This window comes from Empidonax traillii, unplaced genomic scaffold (assembly GCF_003031625.1).
Source record: "Empidonax traillii isolate 1590-97213 ecotype Southwest subspecies unplaced genomic scaffold, ASM303162v1 scaffold1110:size201231, whole genome shotgun sequence".
NCBI lineage: Eukaryota > Metazoa > Chordata > Aves > Passeriformes > Tyrannidae > Empidonax > Empidonax traillii.
The window spans coordinates 133,523-139,713 of record NW_020956303.1 but is presented as its reverse complement, the minus strand read 5'-3'; the positions used below and the strand labels follow the sequence as shown (position 1 = coordinate 139,713).

Genomic DNA, 6,191 nt, shown 5'->3' with positions numbered 1-6,191 from the left:
CCCTCACCTGCCCTTGGCTGGCCCTGCTCCCTCTGGGGCAGCCACAGCCCAGGGCACTGCCACAGCCAGTCAGTGTTCCCTGCTGGCCCGGGCAAGGACAGGTGGTACCTGTGTTGCCATTTTTGTGGATGGCTGCTTCACCTCGTGGAAAGCAGAGAGTAGTCCGTGCAGCAATAAGGGTTATAGGAAGGAAGAGGGCTAATGTGCAAAGGAAGGATGTGAAAGGGCGACAGTCCTCATCTGCTTTAAGTACTTGGTAAACAGGGAAACCTCAAAAGAAGACATTTCTACGCATAGAATCATAGAATGGTTTGGGTTGGAAGGGACCTTAAATGTCACCTAGTCCAAGCCCCCACCATGAGCAGAATCATCTTCTAATCGATCAGGTTGCTCAGAGCCCCATCCAACCTGATCTTGAATGCTTCCATGGACGGGGCACTCGCCCTTCTCTGGGCAGCCTGTGGCAGTGTCTGACCACTCTCATTATAAAAAACTTCTTCTTTATATCTAATCTAATTCAGCTCTGCTTCAGTTGAAACCATCATCCCTCGTTCTATTGCAACATGCCCTACTAAAAAGTCCCTCCCCACCTTTCATGTAAGCTTCCTTTAGGCACTGGAAGGGGCTCTAAGGTCTCCCCAGAGCCCTCTCTTCTCCAGGCTAAATGACCCCAGCTCTTGCAGCCTGTGTCCAGAATAGAGGGGTTCCAGGCCTCGGAGCATCTCCCTGGCCTCCTCTGGACTCACTCCAGCAGCTCCACATCCTCAGCATTTCTCTTCATGCTGAGAACCTCGGAGCTGAATATCTTTGACTATTTTTTGCCACAGTTGCAATTAGAATTTCTAAAAGATTTTAAGAAGGTCCCAGACCTCTTTAAAAAGTGAGTTTGCCATGCATTAAACAGGATAGTTGTCATGTTGGCATTTAGATGAAGCATTTGGAGGAAACGTTTGGATTTTCAGGGGAATGAGGCCACTGGGGGAATATCACAGGGATCCACATTAACGGTGGACTGTTCAAAATGTTACCCCCATGATATAGGAAGCAAATGGGCAGGGACCAAGGCCAGATTTTAGGATTACACTGGGCAGTAAAAATTAAAAGGTAATCACAAAGAAATGCTGATTAAGTGGTTGGGAGGTGGAACTGCAGATGAATTTCAGCAGTATAAAATGAAAGGGCCCTGATATCCTCTGTGCATTGCCCTTGCAGCCCTTCAAAGACGGATTGAATTGGTGTTTGAAATGGCGATATCCTGAAAGCCTACAGGAATACTTCATAACTTCTTAGGCTGAAGTGAACTCTTTCCTCTTCAAAACATCTTGCTGTCCCACATCAAACACCATCCTTCAGGATAGACTCCAACCACCCTGGCCCTGGCCCCTGCCTCAGAACTGCTTCCATGCAGAGTAGAGGCAAATCAGGGAGGATACTTCCAGCCTACCAGCACTGGCCCCGGCCACTGCATCAGAGCCCACTGCCTGCTGTAGGGACACGTCACATCCCTGGCACAAGTGGGTGGCTCAAGGATCCAAGGCCAACCCACAGAGCCTCATAAATCCTGCTCTTTCCAGACAGGGTGACTGGGTCCCTAACACCCAGCAAGGGAGTCTGGTCTCTGATGTCTCTGGCCAGCTCTCATCACCAGCGACTTTCATGCAAGGGCTACTCTAAGGCAGTCCCTAGAGCAGGAGATGGAGGTTCCGTGGCACCACACCACTGCCATGCCTGGCACTTGCAGGTAGCCTCTCCACTGCATGGGCTGCCCAGTCAGTGCCTTGTCTCACTGTTCAGTGTCCCTGACAGCTCCCTGCCCTAAGCTTCCTCGCCACCCTGGCTCTGCACGTGTCCCTGTGGAGCACTGCACAGAGGTGCAGGCAGATTCAGCACTGTGCTGAGCAGAGCTGTGTGGCAGAGCCAGGATGGTTGGCAGCCATGTACTCTCTTCTTTGGGAACTTCACCTCTGCTCCCAGATTACGGAAACAGCTGCGCAATCAGTGCAAGCAAACACAGAGAGCAGATCCCAGCATCAGTGATGTGTATGGTAAATTATTTTGGCTCTGTCAGAAGCAATGCCAGGGAGGATGTGTCAGGGGAAAGGTACCAGGACAGCCCTCAAGGTGGAGGGAGGAGGCTGGAAACCAAATTAGCATCCCCCAGTCTTGCACTGAGAGGAGCAACCAGCCCTGTTGTCCACGTGGGCCAGACCAGCGCAGGCTCAAGTCCTACCCCAGACACAGAACAGACCATTCCAGTCACTGCAGCAGCCATGCTGCATGCTTGGCAGCTGCCAGGCATTTAAAAAGAAGCTGTCAGCAGATCCCCCTCAGTTTCATAGTTTCTAGGCTACACAACCCAGGCTAATTTAGGCTTTCTCCATAAGCTGCTTTTCCCAAAACTCCCTCTTAAGGATTCTGTATTGGGTTTGTGTGGCAAGGTTTTAGTAGGGGGGTGGGGGCTGTGTTACAGGGATGGCTTCTGTGAGAAGTTTCTAGAAGCATCCCCATGTCTGAGAGAGCCAATGCCAACCAACCCCAAGATGAACCTGCCACTGCAGCAGCCAGAGAGAGGAGTGAGGGTATGTAAGAGCAACAGCCCTGTAGCCCCCCAGGTCAGTGCACAAAGAGTGGGAGGAGATGCTCCAAATGCCAGAACTGGGATGCCCCTGTAGCCCCTGGGGCAGCTCATGCTGAGGCAGATGTGCCCCTGCAGCCCATGAGGGTCCAGGGGTAGAAGAGACCCACCTACAGCCCCTGGAGGTCTTTGTGGGAGCAGAGACCACCTTTAACCCATGAAGGAGGCTGTGCAAGAGCAGAGGAAGAGTGTGAGGACCCTCCCCCTCAGGAGGAAGGAGCAGCAGAGACAAGGTGTGATGAATTGACCCCATTCACTGTCCCCTGCACCACTGAGGGGGAGGAAGGAGAGAATTCAGGAGCGAAGTTAAGTCTGGGAAGGAAGGAGGGGTGTTGGGAAGATTTTAAGATTTGGTTTTATTTCTCATTACCCTACTTGATTTGATTGGTAATAAATTAAACTAATTTACCCAAATTCAGTCTGTTTTGCCCATGACAATAATTGGTGAGTGAGCTCTCCCTGTCCTTACCGCAACCTATTTTTTGAGCATTTCATTACATCTTGCCTCCCCCGCCCTGTTGAGGGAGGAGTGATGGGGTCGCTTTGATGGGCACCTGGTATCCAGCCAGGGTCACCCCAGCACAGACTCCCAGGTGAATTTTCTCCCTCCCTGAAGCCCAAGCCCCTGGCTGGACACCAAACCCCAGAAGAGATACCAGCACTACCAGGAAGAGTATCAGGCATCAGAAGCAGACCAGGTTTCTGGCAGGCTATGTGCCCATTACAGAGGTGTGTGACACTTCCTTTTGCGTGGGAGCTGGTCACTGCAGAGCAGCATTCACTTTGGGGTGCAGTGTTTGCCCAGTGCTCCTCATTGCCTTGCTGAAGGGTGTTAGCTTTCCTGCCCCACATTCAGTGCTTTGTGCATTCATCTGAGCAATAACAAATAAACTTCTTCCCCAGGGGTGGGCTTTGATATTGCCGCTCAGGAACTTCTATCAGTTGTGTGTTCACTAACCATGACAGTAATGGATATTTTTGCTACTGATAAACCTATTAGATCCCTTTTCAGCTTCACCAGACTGAAAAGGTACAGCTTTGCTGCTTTCATGTGGTGTAAATGATCTGGGAAAGGGCTGAGTGGTAACACTGTTATCAATACACTGACACACAGGAAACCCACATTTCAAACACCAGATGGTGTCTAGTTGTCCCATCTTAAAAGGATATAAAGAAATGATCAGCTGTGAAGGATGACCAGAGTCTGCCATGTCGCAGATGGTGCAGTGCAGATACACAGCAAACTGTTATTAACTGTTTCTTACAATAGAAACTAGGAAGCGCCAGAAGAAATAATTGGGCATCTGGTCTAAATGCAACAGAATAAATTACTTTTCACATTGCACATAATTACATGGCGGAACTCTTGACTTCACAATACCCTGTGATAATAAAAAATGTAAATGTCACTTCTTGGGCATACTGAATTCTCCAAATCCAATTTTGCAGCGGATGGTAAAAAAAATGCCATCACAAAATAAACACAAAAGGAGGATCAGGAACTATTAATGATTAGTGGACATTAATGATTAGCAGAGTGACTCTCAACATTTTATAAAGTTCATAAAGTCTCAAAGTGCTCATATCCGCAGCCTGGTCGTGGGTCTGAGACCATTCCTAGGGCAACCGAGGACTTTCTTGTAGTAGCTTTATAGGAAATATCTGTGATTTGCTGTACCTTTGCCCTCCGTTATTATTATTGCAGGGAATCAATGAATTCATTCCATCTCCACGGGGGAGAAATAGGAGACAGAAGCCAGCACATGCACATGGCTCAGTAGACAGGAAATGAACCCTCACAAAAACCCTGGATGTTTTCTTACAGTGAACATGGCAACAGTTGATGTGGAGCAGCAGCCACGGCAACCCTGGTGAGAAGACATGGTAGACAAGCATGGGATTGGTTGGGAGACAGGCTCTGGCAGTGCCAGGGCAGGTCTGGCATGCGCACTCTCCCCAGCCCTCCTTTAGACCAGCCAGCAGCAAGCTGAAGGACAAAAGGCCACCTGAGTCACAGCATCAGCTGCCAGCTGCTTCCAGGTCACAACCAGGTCACAGCTGGCCATGGGAGGCTCTGCAGCAGGAAAAGGGAACAGCCAGGATTTCAACCGGGACAGCACCATTCTGCCACTCTCCGGGGGCAGACACAGGCAGAACCAGACCCATGTAGACTTGCTGTGTCAGAGAGAAGAATGGAGGACACAGAGATTTGCAGAGACGTTCCATAAACTTGCTGGTTTGGGGAAAATAATTCCACGAGTGTTGTCTCATGAGAGGAACAGTCACAGAGGTCCAGGACCCAGCTATTGCAGGCCATGTCATGTTAATTCCTTTCATAAATCTGTGAATGCCACCTCACGCTAGTTAAAAGCTGCCTAAAGTTCAGATTAGGGACAAAAAATCCACGCATACTTTGTGAGTTTCATTTAATCAATAACATTCATACACTGCAAAGTATGGGGCAGATTCTGCACAGGCATATCATCAATCCAAACCTTTCCCAGCTCCAGAGTACCATAGACACAAACACCGAAGTCAATTCCAGAGGTGCTGGAAGCCCTTGCCAGTGTATTCAGTACTGAGCAGAGGAAGATGACAGCAGGGTGATGTGATGCAGATATAGGAGGCTCCTGCACCGTGGTCAGGACATTCTCTTGCTGCCAGCACTTCTCCAAGAACCTCGAATTTGCTTGGGGCAGGCTGGGACTCTGGGGCCTGCAGCCCAGGCTGCAGAGGTGAGGATGGGATCTCAAGCCCGCTTCTGGATTTCCCCACTGAATTCCAAGTACAAGGCACTGCACAACATATAATACAATTTAGATGTTTTAGTTCCTGGTTTGTGATTGCAAATTGAATTTTGCCCAGCCAAAACCCCAAACACTCAAATGATAATTGTGTATGGAAAGTTTGCTCTCTCAGCATTTATTATTAATAGACTGAACCCACAAATACAGATGTGTGTCCCCTTCTCCCAAAGCAGACCAGGCTTCTCCCTGTGCACAGTTGCTGGGCTCACAGAATTGTCCTGAGTGGCACAAAATGTCCTTCTGTGTCAAGCACAACTGATCCAGGGTGTGTGAAGCCCAGGAATGCCACTCAGCAAACACTGGTTGCCCAGGGTGGTCAGACACAAAATTTCCCAATCACAACATGATTCTCTTCCTGTCCGAGGAACAAGGCTACAGCCTGGAGCCTGTCCTGTCCTAGGGAAATGACAGAGAAACCAAACCCCTTGGAAGTGGCTTTTGGGGGATGCAAAATAAACTGTCCCACAGTGCTAATGGACACCTGTTTCTGCTGTCAAAAAAAGATCATTACCCACTGATACCTAAAACTGACAGTACTGAGCTTTTAAAAGTTGTCACGTCCTCTTTAGCTGAGCACTCCTGTGCAGGCCAGAGCAATGCTGGGCAAGCCAGGGATCCTTGGTTGGTAGCAAAGGCAGGCCACAGAGCACTTAACATTAACACCAACAGCTAGCTCTGCATCAACCACGTGGTTCTCAGAGTGACCAAGTGAGAATGGGTGTTGCAGAAAAGAAACAACTGGCAATCTG

At 49.2% G+C, this 6,191-nt stretch overlaps 1 long non-coding RNA gene across 1 annotated transcript in view; it reads right to left on the bottom strand.

Moving 5' to 3' along the window:
• Window positions 1–5,541: 5,541 nt before the first annotated feature.
• Window positions 5,542–6,191, bottom strand: part of LOC114068692 — a 2,149-nt gene continuing 1,499 nt past the window's right edge. Inside the window, exon 2 of the long non-coding RNA XR_003573646.1 lies at window positions 5,542–5,838. This is a non-coding gene — a long non-coding RNA (uncharacterized LOC114068692). The remainder of the gene's footprint in view (window positions 5,839–6,191) is intronic.